Below are 25796 nucleotides of genomic sequence, written 5' to 3'. Positions count from 1 at the left end.
CAGACTCCGGTTTCCTCATCCGTCAGCCAAGGGCACTAGCGGCACCTGTGCAAGGTTGCTGTGAGGAGTGAGTGAAGACAGTGTCAAGCCCAGGCTGGGCACCAAGCCCACACGGGTGATTGTGTAGACACGAACGACCAAGATGCCTGAGTATCCTTCTCTGTTTGACTTCTTGTCATAATTAAGTGTCCAAGCAGGAGGTCAAAAAGAGCAGAGAATGGGGCACTTGGGCCAGAGCTCCGTCCTGGGTGTGGAGGCTGTTTCTTGCGGCTGCGGCCTTGCCGTCTGATGGGCATGCCGAGGCCCTGGGCAATGTGGCCGGATGTTCGGGTGACCAGGGTGTTTAGCTTTAGCATGCCAGCAGCAACTGCTCTGTGTCACAAGGGGGCTCTGGTATGCAGGTGCCAATCACAGAGTGAGTTTCACACAGCTTGTGCCCCAGGACTTGACCCACCTGGTGCCTAGGTCAAGACCCTCCACCTCTGTGCCCCTAGGTCTCTTCCTCACCCTCACGAGGCTCGAGCCCTAGGGTGTAAGAGGTGGTGAGATGTGGAAGGTGAGTCTCTGCCTCCAGTCTTCTCTGAGGCTGCTCTGCTGGGGAATCCCAATAGGGAGACACAAGTCTGGGTAGGGGGTGCACAGGAGGGAGGCGATTTTATAAAAAGCCCAGAAAACATGAGACCTGTCCTCAGGGGTTGGTATTCTAGTGGGCGGGTCCTGACAATACCTGAGGGTGGGAAGGTGAGGACCGCCCAGGAACACTGGAAACTGCTGGAGCAGGACTGAGGAGGGGTCACCAGCAGGATTTTCGGGACAAGATACTTCTGGAATGAGCCCTGGCATCCGTATCCAGTCCTCCCTGATCAGGAGGGCCCCTCTTGTACTGCGTGGAGCCAGGTCTGACCCCGGGCGGCGTCCCCCGAACTGCCCACGGAGCTCCAGCGGCGGTGACCACGCTGCACGTCCGTTTGGCTTCTGACAGGCACGGTGACATCTGCAATGGGATGTGCGCTGGGCCGCTTCAAGAGGGCGTCCTTCCAGGACACCACAGAGCTGCTCTGTGATCTTTTGTGGACGCCTCGGTTTGTGACTTTCTTCCCTTGAGTTTGGAGACAGAGCCGCTCCTTGAAGGCGCTGGGACAAAGGGACTGGAGGATGGGGTCGGGCGGGAAGCTGATGGGAAGCCTGCTCCTTGCGGTTCCGCGTGCTCCGGTTCCCTGTGCGCCGGTCTCTGCCGAAGCAGAGACCCCGCCCCCTACTAGTGAATTCAAAGATCTGTGCGAGGAAAGTGGGGGAGAGCCCGCGTTTGGGGGACCCGGAGCTCAAACCCCTGTTCAAGGGACAGTTGTAACCAGACTGACCCGTTGGGCCAGAACATCACTTAAAAGAAACTTTTTTTTTTTTTTTTTTTGGTTGCTTACGGTGCTTTTTCTACCTTTGTCACAAACTTTTGTTCCCCGTCGGGTTTGAGACGTTTACTTCTCCCTTTCAGGATCCAGAATCATCAGTCCTAAGGGCTTTGCAGCCCCGGGGCGCAAACGTGTGCCTCGTGTTTGCCTCTCGTGCGCGTGCGTGCTCCCCTCGTGCGCCCCCGTGCGTGCGTGTGCGTGCTTCCCTCGTGCGCGCTCCCCTCATGCGCATGCGTGCTCCCCTCGTGCGTCCCCCCGGCGCATGCGTGCTCCCCGTGCGCGCGCTCTGCGCTCGGGCGACGGCGTCCTGGAAGCAGGGCCCGGCCGCCATGTTGGCTGTGGTTCGCCTGGCAGTGCCGTGTTGCTCGTCAGGTTCCCTGGGTCCCTCACGGGCCGCTCTGGCCGCTGAGAAGTTGGGAGGTGGAGCCTCTGACCTTCACAGCCCGAAGCAGTGGGGCCGGAGACCGGACACCTGTGCGGTTCTGCCTCGGCGACCGGCGGCTGTTCTGCGCTGGGAGGGTCCAGGCCTCTGAGGCGCCCTCTCGCCCTGCCTGCCGCCCGCGGGCCCCACCTCCGCCCGTTTTCCGGGCAGAGAGCGGTCCAGGTGGAGTCCGCCAGCAGTTCGGGGAGGGGTCTGTCGCGGGTTCCTTGCCCGCCGGGAGCGGAAGGACCTGGGCGGCCCTTGCCTACCTTTGGTCCACTTCTCCTGGAGGAGAGCGGGTGTCCACCTCCCTGCTGACTCGAGTCCTGTGCCCGCCGCATGTCCCCTTCCCGGCGCGGTGCGAGGGGTCCTCCAGGGAGCCGGCTCCGCCTGGCCGAGCCTCGCAGGCCGCGCACCCGCGTCCGGAGGTGGCTCCGGCGGTCGTCCGAGCACCGGGCCGGGGCGGGAGGGCCTCCGCCAGTGCCGTCCCTCTGAGTGAGCCTCATCCCCAGGTGGCGTGTCCTTCCTTTGTGGGCGCGTGGCGTTGATGCTGGCCTTTGTGGGATTGTGGGAAAGGCTCCCCGGAGCTGCGGGTGGAGGGAGCTGGGTGGGTTCTACCCTCCGGGTCCCTGCTCTGGGTCATTGGTTGTATTCACACATGGAGATGGGCCCAAGAGGGTTGCAGTTGTGCCGAGGAGGGGTGAATTTACTGAAATTCTCTGCCCTGTATGTCATGGAGCTGGTGTTTTTAGTGTTTCTTGGCTTGAGTATGAGAATCTTGCTGCTGGTGCGGCTGTGCCCAGGGTAAACCTTAGAAAGTTCAGGTTTATTGAGTGATTTATGAGGGAGCAAGAGCATACGATAAGGTCCTGAATATGGATTTCAGGGGAGTATAATGGGTTTCTGTAATGAGGAAAGTTTTTATTTTGTACTTTGTTGAGTAATTTAACTGATTTGAGTATTTTAAAGTTTCTCTTAACAAACTAGTCCTTTTGAAATCTAAAATAGACACAACATTCTTTGTAATAAACAGTAATTCCTCTCTTAGAGGTAGCAAAAACAATGACTTAAGCATTCGACTTCTAATTTTAAACAGAGCTTAAATCTTGCTTACAAGAATTACAAATCATCAATTTAAAAAATCTTAACCTTTGAAATAGATTGTCATGAAGTTGGATTAGCATTTTTGTTTCAGAATTAAAGCCAGGTTATTTGACCTACACAGGTTTTTCCATTTTGGCTGGGAATGCATTATTGGTATAAATGGAGAATTAAGAATGATTCACAAATTCTTACTTTGGAAATGTTCGTAGGGGATTTGTTTTGTTTCTAACCTTCAGTTGATAGATAGCTAATGCCAGAGAAGTGACAAGTGTATTTGGCGAAAGTGGTAACTAGTGAGCGACATTTACAAGCATTGACTCAGGATTACAGGTAGAATGAAATAACCATTATTGCAGAAATTGTTGATTCATCATTGGGGGTACAACATTGCAGCCAAGTGTCCTCTGCTTATTTTGAAATTAATTTTGAGGTTCTGAGCTCTGCTTTGAAGGATTGTACAAATTCTCTTGCTTTGGCCTTATTGCAGTAAATAGAGATTGGCAAATCATAGCTTCAAATTTGGCTTATTTTAAAAAATGTTAGGAGCCTCCTGTTTGCCACACAGTCTTCAAAGTCTTGGGGCTGCCAGGGTGATGGTGATGGTGATGGTGATGGTGATGGTGATGGTGATGGTGATGTGGTTCTTGCCCGCAAGGAGCTCATGGTGAAGTAGGAGAAATGAGTTTTTACTGGTGGATGCATGAGGCAGGTAGAGAGGGCTGTATTGATGTACTAGTTATGTATGCATTTAATGTAGATTTTATGTACCCTCAATTAATTATTAAATTAAACCTGTTTATTGCTGCAAAACAAATGACCATGAACTTAATAGCTTAAACGGTCACCTGTATGTCATCTCAGTGTTTACATGGATTGGGACTCTGGGAATGGCTTAGCTGATTCTCTGCTCAAGATCTCGGAAGGCTGCAATCAAGCCGTCAGCCCAGCTGTGTTCTCTTCTGGAGGTGTGAGTGGGGGAAGAATCCACTTTTAAACTCATGTAAATTGTTGGCAGAATTCATTTCCTGGCAGCCATAGACTGATGTCCCTGTTTCGTGGCTGGCTGTCAGCTGGGGGTTATGCTCAGCTCCTAGGGGCCCCTGCAGTTCCTCACCATGTGGCCCCTCACACGTCCTTCAGATGTGGCAGCCACATTTTCAGGGCCAGAAAAGGAGTCTCACTTTCTACTAGACTGAGATGGAGCCTTATATAACATAGCCTGGTTGGGGGAACGACATTGCGTTACTTTGTCGTGTTCTGGTGGTTAGAAGCAAGTCATGGGTTTTGCCTGTGCTCAAGAGGAGGAAATTATGCAGAAGTGTGACCCACTGGGGTCCCTGTAGACCTCTGCCCACCACATACATTTGTGGTTTCCTCCCTGACTTCTTTTTCCAAGAAATCAACCCTTAAATCCTAGGAAGACTGCCGAGAGCAGTGTCAGTTGAGGAATAAACCATCATCTGGAAAGTCAGAAACGGGCTGCTTGCTTCTCCCAGGAGGGGAAAGTAATGTCTGCAGGGTCACAGTGTTGGCAGGAAGGAGTTACGTGCAAAGAGGGGGCTGTTTGGCTTGTGGCTGGAGTGGACCTCCACAGGAATCTCACAGGGTCCTCTGGCTAGACACAGTCACTTTTCATCTGGTGTCTCTGCATTGGCTGATCACTCAGGTGGCATGGCGGGAACATGCTTTGGGGGATAAGTCTCCTGGAGAGAGCACTGCAGCATGTGAGCCAGACAGACTGCCCTTGCATGGTGGCAGGCTGGGTGCTGCGGGCTATGGTGGTGTCCCCAGCAGAGCTGACTGAGTTTACCTGGAATGTCTCTGTGACCTGGAATGGCGGGAAGCACGTGGGATACTCACCAGATTGGGATGGTGATGCGGGAACAGATTGTGTGAATTGGACGGAGTCTGGAGGACCTTCTGCCGCACGTGTTAAGACAGCCTCGCAGACAGTCACGGACATTGTCACCTTAGCTCGGGCTTCATTAAGCAGGGGTCAGTGATGCTCCTGCAAAATTAGACTGGAATTTCGGGAGAGGAAAAAGGTTCCAGTGGGCCTGCCTCCTTTTGCAGTTAAGGATCCGTGGATCCGTGTGGTGGTGAGATACTTTGGGTTGTTAAAGGTAGTGGTCTTTTCACAGCCATACTTAGGATGCCTAGGGTTAAAAAACCCAAGTCCACTGAGGACATTATCCACTATATGTTCATGACCCCTCATTGAAGAAAAGGCCCGTGAGTTTGAAGGAACAAGCGTGTGTTCTGTGATTGGAAGCTGGGAACTTGGGGCCACTGTGGCAGCTAGAGAGCTTGTGGGGTTTATCCCCTGTTCAGTTGTATCCTGTACCAAGGTTTTCTGCTGTAATTATCTCTTCCTTCTTTTTATAATGTGATGCTTATTTTACTCATTTTGATGTTTTTTGCTTTTTATCATGAGTCCTCAAATATTTTCTGAAACTTGGGGAAGAGGACGATGCACTTAGAGAAACCAAGAAATGGCTCACCGGAATTCTTTATTTTTCCTTTCAGCCGTTGAAGTTCTACATTTGTAACGTCAAACTGCTGTCTCCTGATGGGACCATTTTCAAGAACTGACATCAGTTTTCATACAGCTTAAAAGGTGAGTAAAACTTGAGACTCTCCCCTTTGGTAACGTTCCTGAAGCAGAGCTTGTCCCAGCATTGACTGTTCTGGGATGCTGTTCCTCTCAGGAAAGTGGTCCCAACTTCTGGGTGTATAGACCATCTCACCAGGGTGACTTTTTCACCACTGATGGGGCAAACTTGCACAATACCAGATTAAATGTGATTTCTTTTTTTAATATGCCAGTATGTTCACAGGGGGCTATGAGTGTATGTAAAATATGTGTTTCTGGATTTACTAGCGTATCTTTAGAAATACAACCTTATTCTTTAATTTGTGTTTATTGCTGAGCCTGAGCACTTAATACCATTTATGGTCGGTGAGAAATGGGATTCTTATTTCCCATTCCAAACTTGCTGTTTTGCATGGCTTCCAGCTTCATGAAATGGGAACCATGGTGGGTCCCCATGGGAAGTATTGAGCCCCGAGCTTCACACGGCCCCCGGCCTGTAGCGCACACCACGTACACACCAGCTCCTCTCCTGGCTGTTTGGCTTTCCTCTCTGTGTCGCTAGCACACGTGGTCTGTACTGTGCAGTGGTGTTGACCTCCTGAGTTGCTGCATTGGGCTTTATGTTTGTGTTCCTGTGTTTCTTCTTGGAGGGTGGGGTGTAAGTGGCTGGGCCTTGGGGTGTCTGGAAGCAGAAGCCTGGATGACACCTCTGTGTTGTGGTTCCCTCTGGACATCCTCAGACCCAAAGCTTGATTCAGAGCCAGCCCCAGTGGGGACGGTCAGGGAAGGTGCCAGCTGGGTGTTGGGTGCCTCCTACCTCCCTCAGCTTGCCCACCACCAGCTTGTCCCCGCAGGTAGGCTGCTTCACCTCTTTCTGCCTCTGTTTTGTCAGCTGTTCAGTGATTTCAGTGATTCCCAATCTGTCTCATTGCCAGGCTGTGAAGAACACCAAGTGGAGACATAGAGGAGAATCTTTAGAAGAGTAAAAAAAATCCTGTAAAACAAAGAGTTCGACTTTTCCCTAAATTTTTAACGAGCCAGTTAGGACTCTTTTATGCCAAATTCCTTACTCGAATGTAAGCTTTATAAGGGCAGGACTCTCCCTCTCTCTTTTCTTCCCTCCCACTTGTTTTGTCCTCCAGGGTCTGGAGCAGTGCCTGCTGCCTAGGAGGGGTTCAGTGAGACTTGTGTCAGGTGCAGTGAGCTGAGGGAGACCCCTCCCAGAGGCTGTCACAGCTTACCCAGGCCTGCCTGTTTATGTTGGTGGTTGCAGACGGACGAGGCAGCTGGAGAATCAGGAGAGACTTAACGTGCTTCCTCCCTGAGGCACACAGACCCCTGGATTTACGTGGACTTTCCACAGGTTGGAAGCTCCTGAAATTGTAGGCTTATGAGACCACCCTGAGTCCGTGCTGGGTGCGGCTCCTACGTAGTTTGTTCCTGAGTGCTGTTCATTGTCAGGTATCTGAGCGCTTGGAGCCTGTTCACCAGGCCTCTCACAGGGTGCGCGGTCAGGGTCCACAGGGTCCCCTGGGCCTTGCGCCTCTTGGATGTTCAGTGACTTGACGAAAATAGTCCTCGTTCACGTGACCCTTCGTTACTTGGCGGGACAGCAGTGTTCGGGCACCGCTTGCGCTCCCAGTGGGGCGAGTGTGCTGAGGTGTGCGCCTTCCATTGTCATTTGCACACCCACCTCCAGCTCAGAGCCAGAAGCAGCGCACCGGGCTCTTATTGCCGTGGATCTCACCCAGTGAACCCCTGAACGTCTGTGAGGAGAATTCCCCTGGGTAACTGAACACACCACCGGACTCTGGCCCTACGGGCTATGTAGCTTGATTTATAAAATTGTAGAAGTAGAAATAATTTTTGCAAATTACGTAAGTGCCTGATTTCTTCCCATATACGGAGTTACTGCATTCCGTCTACTATTTTAAGCAGCTTTTAAAATTGGTAGTGGAAAACTTTTTCTTGACTGCATTACTGTACATGGATTTTTAGTTGAAAACAAAGCCACTTGCTCCTTCTGAACACAAGGGTGGTTAAGGAACAGATCCCTGTCCGCAGAGCTGTGTATTGCTTTCTGCGTCGCCAGTCGTTTTCACATGTGTACTTGGATTCCTAGGTGTTCTGGGAACTTTGGTAGCACTGAAGCAGATTCTTAGAGCTGACTGTCCTGGAATTTATATTTGCTCTGTGACTCTAAGACGCTGTCCTGTGAAGCTCTCAGCTGGATGGTGAGACATTCCTACATGTGGATGGGACGGACCTGCAACTCTGCGTGGCTGGGAAGGCCCGAGCTGGTCTGGGTTTTTTGTTAACCTGCAGACTGTGCCTGTCTTCCTGTACAGTGGATATTTTGGACTTGGTTTTAAAATTGGGTTGAGTCCCCATGTGTTGGTTGGTATTAAATGTATTTTAAAACTTTGACCTCCTTGAAAAATCTGGAGACAGGTATCCCTTTGCTATGTCGCATTTGTAAGGTGTGGTTGGAATCACGGCCTTTGGCTCAAGCTCTGCTTGCCGCTTTTACTTGGGTTGTTGCTCTGGCAAGTCCTCCCTTCTCTGAGGCTCGAGTTTTCTCATCTTTACATGGGATGATAGTTGTTTTGTGGGATTACTGTGAAGGTGCCTCACGAGTTTTGGATGCACAGTAGGAGCTGGGTAAGATGTCTGTTTTTCTCCATCTAAACGCTAGCTCTTAGCCAAGGACTGTGGCGGCAGGATCTGGGGACGACAGCAGAGGTGGGTCTCCCCGACCTCTTTCAGGACTGAGGCTTGCTGAATGGGTTTGCGAGACGTCTTGCGGGAGTCAAGTGCGGGAGGTCTGGTGCCCTTGGTTGAGCATATTGCTGCTGGGAGGGAGGAGGAGAAATCATCAATTCAAGCTTTGTGCATCATTTCCTGTGCTCTTCACGAGAGTTAGATGTGCTTGGCTCTCAGCAGAGGTGAGAAGGGTTCAGATGGGGAGAGCCTCACCTCTCTTGATTTTCTTCAAGGTCCTTAGGGATCTGAAGTGGATGATGAGGGCCAGGAGCCATGTGGAAGTCCTCCAGCGTGAGAAGTGTGGTCCTGGTGGGGAGACGCTCCAGCTCCAAGCATAACCTCAGACACAGGTGGTGCAGCCTGATCTGGCGCCCTGTCCGTGTTCAGGTTAGACTTCTGAGGCAGATCAGCAGTGTAGGGAGAGGCACCACCTCTGAGTGTGGCCTCTGCTGTCCACACTTGTGCAGGGGAGCACTTATTTTCTCCAGGTGTGTCATGAAGTGGATTAAACGTGAAGAGGTTTGTGCTGGCGGTTCCCTAACTTGAAGGAGGACTTAAACTCTGCCTGCAGTTGGGTTAGGGTCACTCAGGCTGCGCCCAGATGTCCTGCTGCATGAGAAGCCGGGCAGTGGTGGGTCAGTGCCTCTCTGCCCTTCCAGGTTGTCACAAGTGGGAGGGGTCCTGGGACAGAGGCCAGGTGGACCAGTTCCAGGGTCCTCTTGGCTTGTAAGAGTTTACGGGTTCTCCAGGCCTCATTCAGCCACTTCTGCCTCCCCTCTCTCCTCCTCTTCCCTTTCTCTTGCCCGCCCCATGTCTATGCAGCATCAGGGTGCTCAGATCTGAGCTGCATCTCCCTGCTTTGCCCTCGTTGTTCCACTTGAAGACACTGAGGAAAACGGGAACTCAGCAGGGCTACCAGGGATGCTGTGCCCTGTCTGATGAGGACAGCCCGCAGCAGGGCGCCACTTTCAGAGGCCGGGAGAGGGGACTTGTTACTGCTCCCATTTCTGCCTGCGGTCTGGGAACTTGGGAGTTTCCTTTGCCTGTTGGATGCTGTGTTTCCATTATTAAACTGTATTATTTTCTTATTTAGTAGACTTCAGAGTTGTATCAGAAAAACACCTTCACGTTTCACTGTAAACTCAGACATGCTGGCCCGTCACTTGATGCCTAGCACAACGTCAGACTGCTAAAAAGCTAGCACATTTTCCACCTAAAAATTGTGTGGGGGAGGTAAGGGTGGGGGGCGTGGAGAGGAGTATAAAAATAAACCTTTCAGAGATTTTGGGTTGCTTGGTGGCGTGTGTATTCCCATGGTGGTGGAGGTTAGAAATAGCATTGCTTTTTATGGGATTCTCAGCAGCAGCTCAAAACCTTGGCTTGGTGGGCCTGTCTCTGCGTGTGGGTGAGCCCGCGGGGTGGGGCAGTGCCTGCCTGTCTTCCCACCCGCCTGCCCCTGGCCGGTGTCACCTGGGTGACCAGCACTCCAGTGTGAGTGTGCTCACCAAGGGCAGGCTCTTGTGAAGATGTGCCTATGGTGGCAGGTGCCAGCTGTAGCAGATGGGGCCTCAGCAGTCCCAGAGTCCCCCCTGTGCCCGGGTGTGGGCGGGCACCGGGAGGTGTTGTCATGATCTGGGAGGGCATCCTGCAGGGCTGCAGCCTGTCAGCCTGGCTGAGACCTCTCATTCTGTGAGGTGGTGAGCATCTCATTCCAGCGGGGTGGATGGGCTAGTGCTTCAAAGGAGTCCTCACGGATTCTTGGAAAGGTTAGAGTTACGTAGTTCTTACAGGTAGGGGTGGGCACCCATTCAAAGCAGAAAAGAGATGGAAGCAGGCAGCCACTGGGACGGAGGTTCTGCCCCTCCAGGGGACCTAGTATGTGAATTCCTTGAAGTTGTGCCTCTTCCTGCAGAGAAGGCCAGGCTTTGATGGCATTCTTCAGGAAGATTTTGACCTCCAGAAAGGTTAAGAGCGTTTGTGTCAAGGCTTAGATATGAAGTTCATTTTGGAGGAATCGTTTTGGAAACGTATTGAGTATGGGAGAGGGGATGTGGGCAGGACTGAGGAGGACTGGCAGGGGGACGAGGGGCTCTGGTTATAAATGGTGGAATGACGCAGAAGGGGAGGTGTCACTGCGGTTTTTTTTTCCTGAACTTTCTTCTTGATCGTTGTGTAGTACTTTGTGTTTTGTGTTGGAGATGGTTCCTCCCGGAGGCTGTGTGGCCATGTTCGGTTAACTTCTCAGGCTTGGTGCTGCAGAGAGGTGCCTGCTGCTCGCAGTTGTCTGGGGTCTTTGTGGACTCCGGCCGACATTTAATCAAGTCTCCCCTCTTTTCCTGGGGTCTGCTGTGCCACAGTGTTCTGCAGTTTTTCTGGAGAATCACTGAGGTGATTGCCCTAGGCGATGGTGACGGGAACTGCGGGCAGTGAGCGCTTCATCTCCGCTGTCACAGCTCGCCGTGGGCCTTCGCGCTACTCGGTGGCACTGCTCCACCCCTCGGCCCCTGGAAACCGCTATTCTGCTTGGTGTGTCTCTAGACCCCTGTCAGTGGGATCACACAGGGTCTGACTTTGCCTGGCTCACTCAGCACAGTGTCATTCTGGCCCATCCATGCTGTGGCCTATGTCACAATGTCCTTTTTGAGACTGACTGATACTTCAGTGTGTGGATGGACCGCATTTTTTTATGCGTTTGTTCGTTGGTGGTCGCTTGGGTTGCTTCCACCTTGTGGCTGTTGTGAATAGCACTGCTGTGAATGTGGTGTCCGGGGATCTCTTCAGGCCCTTGCTTTCAATTCTTGGGGTGTCTTCTTTTTTTCTTAAGTTAAACGACCCAAATTATTTTTTTAAAGCACACTGTCTGTTAGACGCCATTAGGAATCCGGAGGCTGCCTACCTCTGTGCACCTGGTGCTTCACCAGAGTTGCTGCTCTGTCTGGGGAGAGAGGGCTGCCCTTGGGGGAGTGTACTGGCAGTGGGAGCAGCCGGTCGCAGCCTGTCTGGCTCTGCAGAGGCCTGGTGCTTCCTGCTCCAGGGGTGTGCTGCCCTCCCTGGCCGTGTCTCTGGGGAGCCATGCTTTTAAGGCTCGCAGGTGCTGTCTTTCAGGTGGGCTCGTCAGGAGTGCAGAGAGGAGACTGGTGCTTCTCTTCCCAGGTGCCCCCGACCCTTGCCTGCCAGCCTCTTGGGGTGGGACGGGGGTTGTACGGGGCAGCCAGGCCCTCTTGAGGGTCCCTGGAAAGAGAGAGGCATCCTACGCTCTGCTTGGATGGCTTTTTATCCTAAGGGCGTGGTGTCCTTGACGTTGGCCATGACCCCCATCCGAAGGGAGGGCTGTGATGCAGGGACTGGTGCCTGTCCTGGCTGGTTGCTGCCTCCTGTGGTTAGCTCTCCCCCTCCGCCTGTCCCAGTGAAGATGCCTGGAAGCATCTCTGCTTATTTTTGGTGCAGATATTTGAGAACTGGCCCCCGAGGGGAAACCTAGAGTGACAGCAGATGTGAATTTGGTATCTTGATTTAATATTCACGTCATCAACTACTGTGCCCTAGAATTCCCTCACTGTGCTGTTCCCCAGACTGAACAGGGTTGTTCAACTGGGCAAAGCAAATGCATTGTGTCCTGTTCTCATGGGGGTCTCTCTGGAGAGCTCCGTCTGATCAGACGTTTCTACGGCTGAACACCTCTTAGGATCAGAGGTGGATGTGGTGAGGAAGAAAGTACGGGGAACTGGGGGCTGGCAGCTAGTTTGAGCTCTGAAACCAGTCAGTCGTTAGCTGCATGACTTTGAGCGGCTCATCCCTTAGAGTCTCGGAGTCCTCAGCCGTGCGCACCAGGAGGCCTGTGTGTCTTCTCTGCTTCTCAGCCTCAGCACCCGTGAGGGCCTGACTGCAGTGGGTCCCATGGGTGTTCGCCCCGCAGTGAGGGCAGAGGTGGCCAGAGCGCAGCCCCACGTTTGTTCAGGGGAGCACTGGTCTTGGGGGGCAAGAGGAAAGATTTCCCGTACAGCGAGTTCATAAACGCTGCCTGTTTGATCCCCTTCTTGGAGACCCTTAACGTTCCTTTAGTACATGAGAGGCTGGGAGACGCCCTGCAGCGGAGAGAACTGCAGTTCTGTTCACCCGAGACTCTCCTAAGCTTCCTTGACCCAAGAACACTCGTGCTGTGGCTCCGTTAGTCCCGGGCCAACTTTTGCTAGACAGGGTAACCTAGGAGGAGACTTCCTGCTGGAGCATTCTGGAATTTGAGAGCAGGGCTGGGATGGGGTACTTAGAGGGGTAATGAGGTGAAAGAAGGTTCGGGGCAGGGGTGGGGGAGCAGTGGGTTAGTCTCTCAACAGGGTTTAGACTCCAAATTCTGCAGTTAAACCTTGTAGGCCATGCTCTGCACCCACAGCATAAACGGCCCTGGGGTGAGGTGTTTGTCCCTGGACCTGAGGTCAGCAGGAGGGCCTCTCCCGCACCGCTGCTGCTGCTGCTGCTCCTACTGTCAAGTGACTGGGGGTGAAGGTGCTGAGACCCGTGGAGAGACCTGGTTTCCGCTGCCCGGTCCATCCTTCCTTCCTCTGCAGGGTCTGAGGTGGGCACCTCTGAGAGACCAAGCAGGAGAGTCCCCTCCGTCAGCCACACCGGTGGCTTCAGTCGTGCCCTTGGACATGCTGGGTCATGGCTGGTCTCTGTCCCCTGACCGCCTGCCCCCTGCTGTCTCTGGGGACCTGTGCCCCAGCCACTGAAGTTTGTCTCCATCTACTCCCCTCCCAGAAGAGTACATATCAATGTGATTATGTTTAGAAGCTGGAGCGTTTGCATAAATCAGATGCTTTTGCCCAGCCCGAGAATAAAGGCTGTAGTTATTTTAACAACAACAGCAAAAATCCTGCAGTCTTCAGCTATTTCTGGAGGTAGACTGGTAATTAGCATGCAATTTGTAATTCATTGCTGTCTCTGGCTGTTTGTTTCCTCTTTCCACTGCAGCCCAGTTTGGGAGACTGGGTTGATTTCATTTGGAAATGTGATTTTGGGGAGACCTCTAAAATGCCATCATGAGATTAATGGTTTCCTGCAGCCAAAGTTTGCCAAACCTGGGCCTGCTGTTCGGTGACTCGCTTTCTGTGCAGGGGGTAGCAGCTTGCTTGCAGGGTAAGGACTTTCCAAGGAAACTGTTAGGAGCAGCAGCTTCAGGACGATGGATGCTGCCCGAGGAGTGTGACACTCCAGGGGAAGAGGAGGTGATTTTGGGGATCGGTGAAGGGGATTTACACTGCTTTACCTGTTTCAGTGTTATTTTGGGGAGATGTTTCGTATTTTCAGTTTATATAACTTACTGGTGTTCATGGAGGCTAAATGCAAGCAAGTGCCTTTCGGGAATTTGTGCTGCAGGAATGAAGGGAAAATGTTTACAGGGGTTCCTGTGAAGGGGCCGGTGGTCTCTCCCTCGGACCCTCATGCTTGCTCTCCAGATGCAGAGGGAGAAGCGGAAGACAGGCAGTGCTGTTTCTGTTGTGCAGTGCTGGGCTCTGCCTGTAAAATGAGAACTTGGCCGTGGTCCGAAAGGAAGGCTTTTGGATCCTTCTTTTTAGAAGATTTATTGGGGGTGTCTTTAATGAATAAACAGATTGTCTGGGTTTCTCCAGCAGAGAGTGCCGTCTCAGTCTGGCTCCTCAGTTGACCGCAGAGTTGCCAACAGGGCAGGTGGGCGGGGGTGCTGCAGGGAGGGCACGTGTGAGTGGGCTGGCCGGAAATAGAGGAACTTGGCCCTCTGAGGACTTAATTCCTTTTTTTAATTCACTGAAAGCTGTTGTATGCATGAGCTCGGTCTTTCTAAACTAACCCTCCTGCTCTTACTCCCCAAGACTCCACAGAAGAGGAAGGAAGCTAAAAACACAAAACAAAGCTGTTCTGTGAATGGGCCTCACACGCATTGTTCGCGGGTCCCTTGATGAGAGGGTTTAGATCATGGGCTCTAGGTTCTAATAGTAAAAGCATTAAACCGGCCCTGATTGTTCTGTAGGACGTGGTGCTGAGGAGGAGCTAGCTTAAGTGTGCAGAGGCCAAGAAGTCGTGCAAAAACAATGTCCTGAAGTGTTGTTGGTGCGCTTGCCTGGGAGGGGAAGTCATTTCGGGTTTCTGGGTAATGGTGAACAGCTGGAAGGACCTGAGTGCAGTCCTGTGCCCTGAGGGGTGGATGGGGGCCCACATCCAGGTGGGTCACCTGGACCCCAGTGCAGAGGCTCTCACACCAGGGATGTGGGTGCCTTCCAGGCTTCCGTGCTCAGCCTGGTGGTGTTCAGGGTGTCCGATCTCAGGTGTCCCTGCAGCTCTGGCCCAGCGTGGGCTGGGGGTTAGTGCCCCTGGGAAGGCGCTGGGGATGGTGGTTTTCCTCCAGAGTCGCTCAGCCAGCTGCTCCTGTGATTAACCCAGGAGATTTCATCCCTTTCAAGTTTACCTGATGCAGGCTTAGGAAGAGTGGTTCCATCTGCTTTAGTTTCAAATTGTGATATTCAAGAATAATTTACGTTTTCTCAAACTCCTTGCACCAGGGACAGACTTGAGGCTAGAGCACAGTCCTGTGAGGGGATAGTGAGGACCCCTGAGAATGGGGGTGAACGATGTGGAGGCAGATTGTCTGAGGACGGGGCCTCGGTCTCCTGGTGCCTCAGCTGCTGGCGGCAGCCTGGGCTGGAAGGCGGCCGTCGTGTGTGGGCGCTGCTGCGCTGTCATTGTGCTTTTTCACTGGGCAGTGTTGTCACATGGTTCAGCAATAAAACGAGTTGTCAGAAGGCTTTCATTCAGAAGTCTCCTTCTGTCCACTTTGTCCCTGTACTGTCCCAGAATCACTGTCATTAGGTACCTGTCTTCCTAGAGTTTTTTTATGAATTTATAACAGGTGAGAAAGTGCAGTAACTGTCAGACACCTCTGTTTATCCAGAAGGTTCCACGCCCATTTTCCTGTGCCAGTTTTTATGCTTATCATGGTTTGGAGATCCTTCACATGAGCACATGAAAGGAAGCCTCTTTCCTCTTCTGTCCCCTCCGCTCCCCTTCCCCCTCCACCCAGGGCCTCCTGTTTACAGCTGTCTGGTTTCCCGTTTAATAGATGCACCATCATTTATTGAAACAGTTCTCTGTTGATGAACATTTGACTTATTTTCAAATTTTGGTTGTACAAAAATACAATGAGTAACGTTTCATTTCACATAACTTCATTGCACTTAATTACATGCAGGTGCACCTTTAGGATAAGTTCTCAGGATTGGAATTGGCAGGTCCAGGAGTGTGTGCATTTGTAATTTTGGTCGACCTCCCTGGGGGCACCAGCTCACCACCGTCAGCAGGGGTGCGGTGCCTGTGTTGCCACCTCCTCGGCAGTTGGCCGCGTCACCAACCTGGCGGCTGGAGAAGGGTGTCTGATGTAGTTTACGTTACACTCTGTTATGAGTGGCCTTGTGCATCGTTCATGTGGCCTTCAGAGCCGTTTTTATTTGTGAATTGTTGCACTTTTTTCTCTCTTGGATTTCTAGGAACACTTTATGTGTTAGAGAAGTAGATACTATGATAAAACTTGAAAATGTTGTTTCCCAGTTTTTGTTACTTGTCTTTTAACTTTGATTTTTACCAGGCTGAAGTTTTTGATGTGTGTGGTCGTATTTATCAGTCTTTTGTGGCTGCTGGGTCTTTAGTGACAGTTAGGAGGGAAATTCTAACATGGCTGTGCAGTCACCCTGGGTTGTTCAGGGTTAACTGGTGTTAGAGAGTCTGTTGGCTTCTGTTACTGAAATACAAAAATAACACTGCTTATTCAAGTTGTGCTTGCTTTTTGTTTCACGTGCTTTGCTTTTGTCTTCCCCTTCTTGACTTTGTTTAATGTAACAAGATATACTTCCTGCTTTTTCCCATTTCCCAACCTGGAAAGAGATGTAATGGCCACCTGGAGTGGAAAAACGGAGGGCCTGCTCTCAGTGGGGTGGATGAGACTTGTGGGTTGGAGTACTTGGCCCTGCCCTCCATGTGCACCAGGGCATGAAGGGTGCGGGCTCGTGGGGGAGACTCCCGGCCCTGCTGGGAAGAGGGCTCTGAATGTCACTCTGGAGGCCTCAGGAGGCTGGGAACACACACTCAGCAAGTGGCCTTGGGATTTGCCAATGAAAATCTTAATTCCAGATAGGTTGTTCTCGACGCATGCTGGTTCCACTTTCTCTTGCAAGTAATTATTAGATGTGCCAAGCCTGTTATGTTTATGACTTACAGTTTTATTTTTCTCTGTGAGTTTACTGGGGACTTGGGAGTTAGTTCGTGGGGAGGAACCCGTTCTCCAGTGGGCTTTTGGAACTCTTAACAGCATGTATTAAAGACGTTAAGGACCTTAAAAAAGAACAAACTAGGATCATTCAGAAACCTGCTTAGACCTTGGCCACTTAAAGTAAGATTTTAAGTATGACCCGTCTTTGTGGAGTAAGCATTTTCTGTGACTTGGAAGGTGGGATGAGAGTGGGGTCTGAGGGACGCAGGAGAGGCGGGACGGGACTTGGGGATGACTGTACCTAAGACTGAAAAATACCGGCTGGCCCTGGGCCTGCTGTCCTGAGAAATGATTTGTCGCGGACTCAGCCTGCCCTGACAGGGCCCCTGTCGGCTTGTCTGGGTTGCTGCGGGTCGGCCGTAGTCAGGCTGTCTTGCTGTGCTTGTCTGTGGGCGGGCGGCGGCGCTTCCAGCTGTATTGCATTTAAGCAAATACGGTGACGGAGCAAATTAAGCTTCTTTCTCTGCGCAGGGCCTTGAGTTCCTGCCCTGGGACAGCCAACACTCAGTCCGTACCGGGTTGACTCTGCGTGGTGCAGTGCAGTTAGCTGCGTGGGGGCAGACGAGCAGGCCTGTGGTCCGTCCCTCTGTGTCCCTCTTACCGTTGTCCTTCAGCTGGCTTTTTTCCACTGGTAAAGTCAGTCAAGTTCAGGAAGGGCGGTTTTGCTGAGGACAGCACTCCAGGGCACACCTTGGTGATTGGAAGACATCTTCCGGAGTCAGAATTCAGAGGCGTTTCTTACCTTTGACTGAATCTTTTCAGCCTGTGGCTGACACACTGGTGCCATCGAATTGAAAAGTGAAGTGTCACAATGTATTCTGTCTTACCAGCCTTTCTTGTTAAATTCAGATTGTGGTCTTTGGAGAAACAGGAACATGTTTTCTCTTATTTTACCCAAACCTCAATCCACAACACCTAATAAAATACTGATACACTCTGATTCGGTTTTTAAAGGTGTTTTAATTGATTGCAGAGCTAAGTCAACCACAAAGGAACCCTCAGTCCTGTAGTGGTGTTGCCCCATTCATGCTGCACCGTAAGTGCCTTTACGTGTGCACACCTTCCTAACAAGGGGGCTCCCGCCCCAGCTGGGGATCTCTCTGTACACAGAGGACAGCCTCTGTGTATCCGTAGAGTTGCACACTGTGACCGCCTCTGCTCAGTTTCACATGAGCGACAGGCCCCAGTATTGCGGCAAAGATAGGGAGAGAGATGGCCTGGGAGTGGCTGGAAAAGCTCACTTGTTCCTTTCACCTCTACTTGAATGCGCAGCATCTTGGAAGGGCTGTCACTTGAGAACCGTCCTTGCTTAAAGGGTCTTGTGTCCCTGCCAGCCACCTGTACAGACTTGGACTGTGGTTGCAGCCTTCCCTGTGCAGCCAGCGTGACCCAGGCCTGCAGCTCTGCCAGCAGTGGCAGTGTGCTCCTTGCACCTGGGAAGGTGACAGCATGTCCCAGCAACACAGAGGAGGGTCTCTGTCCCCAGACAGCTGCGTGGCATCGAGGAGCTAAAGCTAGGTGAGCCCTTGGGCTTTAGGGGAGGAAATCAGTCCTTGAGATCATTTCCCTGCATGTGTGAGTATTTCTACCACGGTGGAGGGCAGGGTGGTGCTCAGAGGACCACCTGCTGGCTCTGTCAGGTCAGCTTCCTGAGCGATTTATGAGAAGAGCCCAGGCGGGAGGCTTTGGGAAAGTTCAGTCTTGGAAAACAGAAAATAACGGCTAACTTTCTGCATTTATTAGAAAACAATATAATCTGCCTGTTAGATATAAACGGGAAATATTTGGCAATCTTAGGACACAGTTGCTACGTAGTAAGTGGGTTAAAATATTTTTCCTCGACTGCAGGAGAATGAGTTGAATTTTGCTTCATGGCCTCATCTGAAAAATTTTTAATTGGTGAATTGAGTTTGTTATTAAGTTCATTATTGTTATGATAGATACATTTGGTCTAAGCTCTGTCTCGTTGTATGTTTTCTTTTAGTCTTTTTCATTATGTGACCTGTTATGTATTTATGCTCCTATGTCTGGCCTGAGTTCTGTCAGGCTGTTTGAGGTTTTCTGTTTTTATAATTCTTTAAGTCTCTTGTTATGAGGTCTTTTTAAAATTTATGTTTTATTTTTGATGTTTACAATTGTACTTTTTCTAGTAGTGACGTTTTTGAATATGACTTCATTAAATCCTTGACTCCCCTGTTCTGTTGCAGAGGCGCTCCTGCAGCGAGCAGTGGCGGTCAGCACGTCGTCTTCTCCTTGTCCCTCCTGTCCCTGTGGTGTTTGCCGTGACTCAGTTGTGTTACCTCATTCGTGTTTACCTTCGTATTGTTCCCTGTGTTTGTATGTATGCTACTTTACTCGTCACGTTGGGCTGATACCTTTGATTCCCCGTCACCGGCAGCAGCAATGTGGCTGTTCCCCAGCATCTTGACTGCTCTCCTGCACTGTCAGTTTTTGCTCGTCTTACCGTTGTTACAGTCACATCACACCGTGTGATCTGCATCACGCGCATCACATAACCACAGATTTTACACATTGTAGAATTTGCACTTGGTTATCACTTTAATCTGGATATTTGTTTTAGTATTAGTTCTACAGTGTGACATGAATTCAGTTGCCAGTTCTTTTGTCTTTGCTTTGCCAGTGTCTTCTGGATTCAAGGGGACAGTAGTTTCTGAGTTCTAGTGTGTTCAAAACTGTTAGTCTGTGGTCTTTATCCATGAATGAATGCCAGGCTGGATATGAAATCCTTGGATCATACTTTATTTGCTTAAGTATTTTAAGAATTTTGAAGATTTATTCTGCTGATTTATGGCATTAGCTATTTCTGTGAAGAAATATGAGGCCAGATTAATGCATTTTCCTCAGATAGGTGACTTGTTTTTTTTTCTTTTTGCCCAGCTACTTCATGAAGTTGTTTCTTCCTTTGAAAGTCCAAACTTAGTAAGTCCAGTTATATTAGAATATGCCTGCTTGTTGACCATTCTGGGTCTGTTTCCCTGTCACATGGACTGCCCTGTGTGCCTGCCTGTATGAATTTGTCTTCTGGTTATTCAGGACAGTTGTCTTGAATAACATCTTTAAACATTTGTTTCATTTCATTGCTTGTCTTTATATTTCAGAAATTCCATTTATGAATGTATTGAATCTCATTTACCATTCTTCAAAATCTGTCATTTTTTCCCCCAGTCCTTCCTAAGCCTGTCTTTAGCTCAGTTTCACTTTCTTGCTTTTCTAATTCCTGTCCTCTGCTTTTTCTTTTGTTTTTGCAATATCTTTTTTGACTTATGGCCATTTTAAATTCATTTTCATTTCTGTGACTTTTCCCCTTCTCAGATTTTTTGTGATTTCGACCAGCTCATATTTTATTTACCTCCTTTTGGTTCTTACGTTTGTACTTGGTAGTCTTTTTCCTCCCCTTTATTTCCCCAGAGGTGATCAGCTCTTTAAGTTTTAAAAATTCATGGCAAAATATTTTGTCATAACTTTCATCTGCCCAGTGGCAACATTCTCGGGACTGTTCTTCGTCTCTTGATAAGTTTTATAGTTTAACATTTTTTTCCCCACGGAACATCTTTTTAATTGCTTTCCCAGCTCCTTTTTAAGTCATCGTTGAGTGTGCTGGGTTTTCCATGACTAGCTTTCTGCAGGGGCTGTTGTGCAAGGGAGCCTGCACGGTGGCTTTACAGGTGTCACAGCCTGGAGCCACCATCCGCTCCTGCTGCCTCAGAGATGCTGCTACTTCCTGAAATATGCTCATCCATGAAACTTTTTTGATAGCTATGAAATTTTTTTGAAGTCCCGTCTTTTCTGATTCTTTGAGCCCACGTAGGTCCTGGAGGACCTTGCTCGTGACATCTCCTGCATCGTTGTTGCGCACGTGGAGCGTGCTGCAAGGTGTGTGCTTCAGGGAGTGCTCTTCACCGTCACGTAGTGTCTGCCTTGTGCTTGGGATTGTCCAGCACTGCGTCCTCTCTTTTCTCTGTGCTTCTCTTCTTTGCGTCCCCCTAAGCACTTTTCTGGCCAGTCTCGGCTTCCTCTAGCAGTCCTTAGATATTTTGAAGTCTGAAGATTGTATCTGTCTCCTAACTTCATGGAAAATGGAGTTTGAAAATCCCATACAGTTTTTTTCATTGGCTTTTTGTGTGTGTTTGATATCCAGAGAAGAAGGAAATGGTTCTTCTGGTTCTGTTATTATGGATGAGGAAAGTAGTTTGACAGGTTAAATAACTTGATCACTGTCACCCAGTGAAAGGCAGAGTGAGGATCCGAAACCAAGTTTGAAAGCATAAGCTCTGTTCCTGTGCCATGGTGTTTCTTCAGCACTGGAAATAGTCGCAGCAGTGGGTGGCTGTGTGGTCGGAGGAACCTTAGTCTCATGGGGCATTTGTCACAGAGGTAGTATACATCTAAGTAGCAATTGAGGATCCTGGGACATTTTTGAAACTTTATTTAGTGGAACATGAAGAACTTCATCATCTTCTACAGCTTCGAGTTTATTTGCTGCCGCCCCCTTTTTCATTTTCTTCTTCCTTCTGTGACCCCAAAAAGGAGACTGTAGGTAGGTAAGACTCTATTCCCATCTTCTGTTTTCTTTTGATTTTTAGAACTGGACTCGTTAATATGATATGAGTTCTTGTTTGTTAAGGGGACCACTAGTCAGACATTTTCTGGAGCTGGTGGATGAGTGGGTAAGACCAGGTCTCTTTTCTTTCCTTGTCTGCTTGCACGAGTTCAGAGTAGTTGAGCTTCCTGAACGAGATCCCTGAAACCAGTGACTGTGGCTGTCAGAGCGGGACCCTCGGCCCTGAGCACTGCTGTGCTTTTCTTGAACACAGTGCTGGTGGGCTGGTTGGTGAATGTTTCTGAGAGCATAAAGGTTACTCTCAACACCCATGTTTTCTCTGTAAAGATAAGGTTCTGGTGAAAATAGAATTGAACTGTGTGCCATGTTCTCCATCTTTGCAAAGAACAGTCTAGCTTTCAGAGATTATTGGTGATTGTTACTCTATTTAAAAAAGAAAAGGCTTAATTGCCAGCACTAAAGTTAAGGTCATTGTAGGACCAGACTGAATGCTTGTACATACGGATCCTGTATACAAATTGTGGCTGGTGTGTGTTTTGTTGCTAGCTGGGTAGATACATGGGAGACTCAGGGTGAGGAGTAGACGGGGAAGATGGCGGTGTTTCAGAACGACGCTTTGACTTTGCGTTGACTTTGTTTCCTCTGAAGAGGACACGGTGAGCCTGGGGACACCTCTGCGTGTGTGTGTGTGTGTGTGTGTGTGTCTGTGTGTCTGTGTCTGTGTCTGTTTCAGGTTTGGGTGAGGGGAGAGACAGTTTTTTGAAAGAATTCATAAAGTAATTTAAAAAGCAGTTTACAGTTAATTTATAATACCTGTATAGTAGTGTCTGTTGGTAGGGAAGGGGGAGGCATTTCATAGTTTAATTTCCCGTATTTCAGGGACTACTTTCCATTGCAGCTGAGAATAACATTCACTGATTAAAATAGTAGCTTTTCAAAAATCAATGCATTTTATGGTGAACATGCCTTCTGTTTAAATCTGTTTTCCTTTTCATATATCTGTTTCTTAAGTTTTGTGTCCTTTTCAAATGCAGAGGTAAAAAATCAGCATGAAAACTGCACGTAGCCAGAACACACGGTGCCGACATGCAGGGCTGGTACTCTTTTTTAAAAAGTAAGGTTTTTTTATTAAGATGATAAGGGATTATGAAAACATTTTGAAAATGGACATAAACAGTTTTTAAAAGGAAATAAAAATCACTCAATCTCACTTTCTGGAGGTAGCCATCATTGTTTTTAAAATTAATTCTTTAATATTGTGGTCAAATAAACAACGGAATTGACTATTATAACCATTTTTAATTGTATAGCTCCATGACATTATGTGTATTCACGACGTTGTGCAGCCACCACCACTGTCCATCTCCAGACCTGTTCTTCCCAGACTGAGACTTGGTTCCCATGACACTAGGTCCTCGTTTCCCCTCCCCCGACCTCTTGGTCGCCATCATTCTAGTTGGTTTTTTTGAATTTGACTACTCCAGGCACCTCATCTGAGTGGAGTCACATAGTATTTGTTTTTTGTCTGGTTTATTTTACTGAGCATAGTTTATCCACCTTGTACATCATGTCAGAATTTCCTCCGTTTTTAAGGCTGAATAATACTCCATTGTATGTATATACTATGTTTTGTTTATCCATTCATCCTTTGAAGGACACTTGGGTTGTTTCCACCTTATGTTACTGTGAATAATGGTGCTGTGAACATTGTTGTACACATATCTGTTCCGGTTTCTGCTTTCAGTTCTTTTGGGTATGTACCCAGAAGGCAAGTTGCTGGAACATGAGGTAATTCTGTTTAATTTTTTTGAGGAACTGCTAGACTGTTTTCCACAGCAGCGTACCATTATTTATTCCCATAGCAAAGTGCAAAGGTTCCTGTTTCTGCATGTCCTTGCCAGCACTCGCTGCTTCCTGTTTCATTGTTTTCTTCTCTTTTTGATAATAACCAATCTGATGGGTGGTAGTGTTTCATTGTGGTTTTGACTTGCATTTTCCTGTTGATTTGTGATGCTGAATATCTTCTCATGTGCTTGTTGGTCATTGTCTGTCTTCTTTGGAGGAATGACTATTCAACACCTTATTCTAATCAGGTTGTTTGCTTTTTTTGAGTTGTAGGTATATATTTTGAATATTATTAAAAAAGAGACAACAGGCCTGAAATGGAGTCACTTGTGCTAAATCTGCATTACCAAACCAAGACTTAATTCCTAACTTAATTACAGTTTCATCCTCTCCCAGGAGTGGAGTCTTACAGTCAGTTTGGAGCTACCTGTTTAGCAGTAGTGAGGTAATCTGCCTGATAGGCCCTGTCATCTCCTAAAGGAAGGTGACCTTACCACAAACCATCACTCCTTGCTCTAACTTCCTTCTCCCCTCCCTTTTGCCGATGGACGTCTTCCGTGTGGTCCAGCTCTTCAGATGCCTTTCTGTTGGTTAGGTGGGTGCTGCTCAGTTCACGAGTCCTTGAATAAAGCCAGTGAGATCTTTTAACATTTGCTTACTTTAGTTTGTTTTTTAATGATATCAGTCCCTTATTAGATATGTTTCCTCCAGTTCTGTGGGTTTGTCTTTTCACTCGTTTGACAGTGTATTTTGATGCACAAGTTTTAAATTTTGATGAAGTCCAATTTATTTATTTTTTTTGTTACCTGTGTTTTTTGCTGTCATATCTAAGAAATCATTGCCAAATCCAGTGTGATGAGACTTTCCCCCTATGTTTTCTTCTAAGAGTTTTATAGTTTTAGCTCTTACATTTAGGTTTGAACCATTTTTAGTAAATTTTTAGGTAATTTTGTGGTGTTAGGTATACATTCTTTTGCATGTGAGTGTCTAGTTTTACCAACCCATTTGCCCACTGAGTGGTCTGGGATCTCTGCCTTACGCCAGTGCCACACTGGTTTAATTACTGTAGCTTTGTAGCAAGTTTTGAAATTAGGAAATGTGAGACCTGCAACTTTGTTCTGCGTTTCCAAGGTTTTTTGGCCTTTTGGGGACCCTTGATATTCCATATGAATTTTAGAATAAAAATTTCTATTTCTGCAAAAAATGTCATTAATATTTTGATAAGGATTGCATTGAACCTGGGACCTTCGATTATATTGATAGCGTTAATGGTATTAAATCATTTTATTTTTGAACATGTGATGGCTTTCCCTTTATTGATACCTTTAATTTCTTTCAGCAGTGTTTTTTAGTTTTCAGTGTACAAATCTTCCATCTGCTTTGTTAAGTTCATTTCTCAGTATTTTATTCTTTTTGATGCTATATGTAAATGGAATTATTTTAATGTCCCTTCTGTGTTGTTCATTGTCAGTGTGTAGATACGCAGCTGACTTTTGTGTGTGGGTTCTGTGTCCTTCAGCTTTGCTGTCCTCATTTATCAGTGCCAGTAGTTCTTGTTTTTGGTGCTTGTGTGGAGTCTTTAGGGTTTTCTACACAAAGTATCATGTCACTTGTGAAGACAGGTCATTTTACTTCTTTTCATATTTGGATATTTATAAAATAAAACAGATACAAAAACATAACAAAATAAACATGCAGTTTAGTAAAATGCTCTGTGGTGAACATGCCTGTAACCACCACGGGTGTCAGGAGCAGAACCTGGCCGCCCGGCCCGAGGAGGCCCTGACGTGCCCGCTTCCTTCCAGAAGTGACACTACTGACGCTTGTAATCCTGATTCCCTGCTGCTTCCTTACGGTTTTACCATCCAGGTTTAATCTGCAGTCTTTCCCAATGAAAAAAAACTTGCTGTGTTTTTTAAGTTTCTTTTAACATGCAGGTCTCCCTCTGCCCCCTTGTTTCCTTGAAGATTATTTGTGAAAAATCTGGGACATGTTGACCCGTAGTCTCCTTCACCCTGGGCTTGGCTGCTTGCACAGTCGCAGTGCAGTTCTGTGTGTTTCTCTTTCTTCGGCAGTTCTGCAGATTGGCAGCTGTGTCCAGCAGCTTGGTCGGGGTTTGTTCTCTGGCAGGCTGAGAAGATGAGCTGTTCTTCCGTCAGGAGGCATGTAACGTCTGCTCACTCCCCCTTTATTTTGTCGTGTTCCCAGCTCTGTTAATTTATTGAACTATAAACTGGTCGTGTTGTAATTCCGCTATTTTGGTTTGTATTAGTTGGAACATTTTTGTAAGGAGGTATTTCCCCTCCTCTACCATCTGGTTACTCAGTGGTGTAGTCCGTATAGACGCTTGATGTCCCTTTTAGCCACCAAGTCCCCTATCATCCTCAAAAGATGACTGATTAGTTTTTAAAATGTAATAATCCTGTACTTACGGATTTTAACAAATGGATTTCAGCTCAATAACAGTTACTACTGTTACTGAAGTTCAGGTGGTCCGACCCTGACTGCTGAGGGCCTCCTCCAGTCTCCTGCTGAGTTCTCTTGGTGTGACCCTCGTGGTTTTGATGGTGTCCTTGCTGGTGTGACAAGACTTCCAGGCTCATCTTGTGCAGTTTCCAAGACAGACCTGGAAACAGACTTTTTTCTTTTAATGGGAATTTGCATTTTAAGAGCATGTAGTCTGAGTCCTCGGAATGCTCACTATTCTAGATGATTGTTTTTTCAGCCTTTCCAGTGGACAGAGCTGGGCACATACGCATATCACAAGTTAAAAGATCCTATGAATT

At 48.5% G+C, this 25796-nt stretch overlaps 1 protein-coding gene across 11 annotated transcripts in view; it reads left to right on the top strand.

Moving 5' to 3' along the window:
• The window catches only part of LDLRAD4 (low density lipoprotein receptor class A domain containing 4), a 120648-nt gene that overhangs the window by 24075 nt on the left and 70777 nt on the right, over nt 1–25796 (top strand). For 10 of the 11 annotated variants that reach the window (XM_074352317.1, XM_045518945.2, XM_045518948.2 and 7 more), the window contains one exon: nt 5461–5551. The gene's annotated coding sequence lies outside the window, so the exon portion shown is untranslated. Of the gene's footprint in view, nt 1–5460; nt 5552–7610; nt 7762–25796 lie in introns of those variants that run through there. The other variant, XM_074352318.1, reaches the window with a different exon arrangement.

This window comes from Camelus bactrianus, chromosome 24 (assembly GCF_048773025.1).
Source record: "Camelus bactrianus isolate YW-2024 breed Bactrian camel chromosome 24, ASM4877302v1, whole genome shotgun sequence".
Classification (NCBI taxonomy): domain Eukaryota; kingdom Metazoa; phylum Chordata; class Mammalia; order Artiodactyla; family Camelidae; genus Camelus; species Camelus bactrianus.
This window is presented reverse-complemented; position numbering and strand designations above follow the sequence as displayed.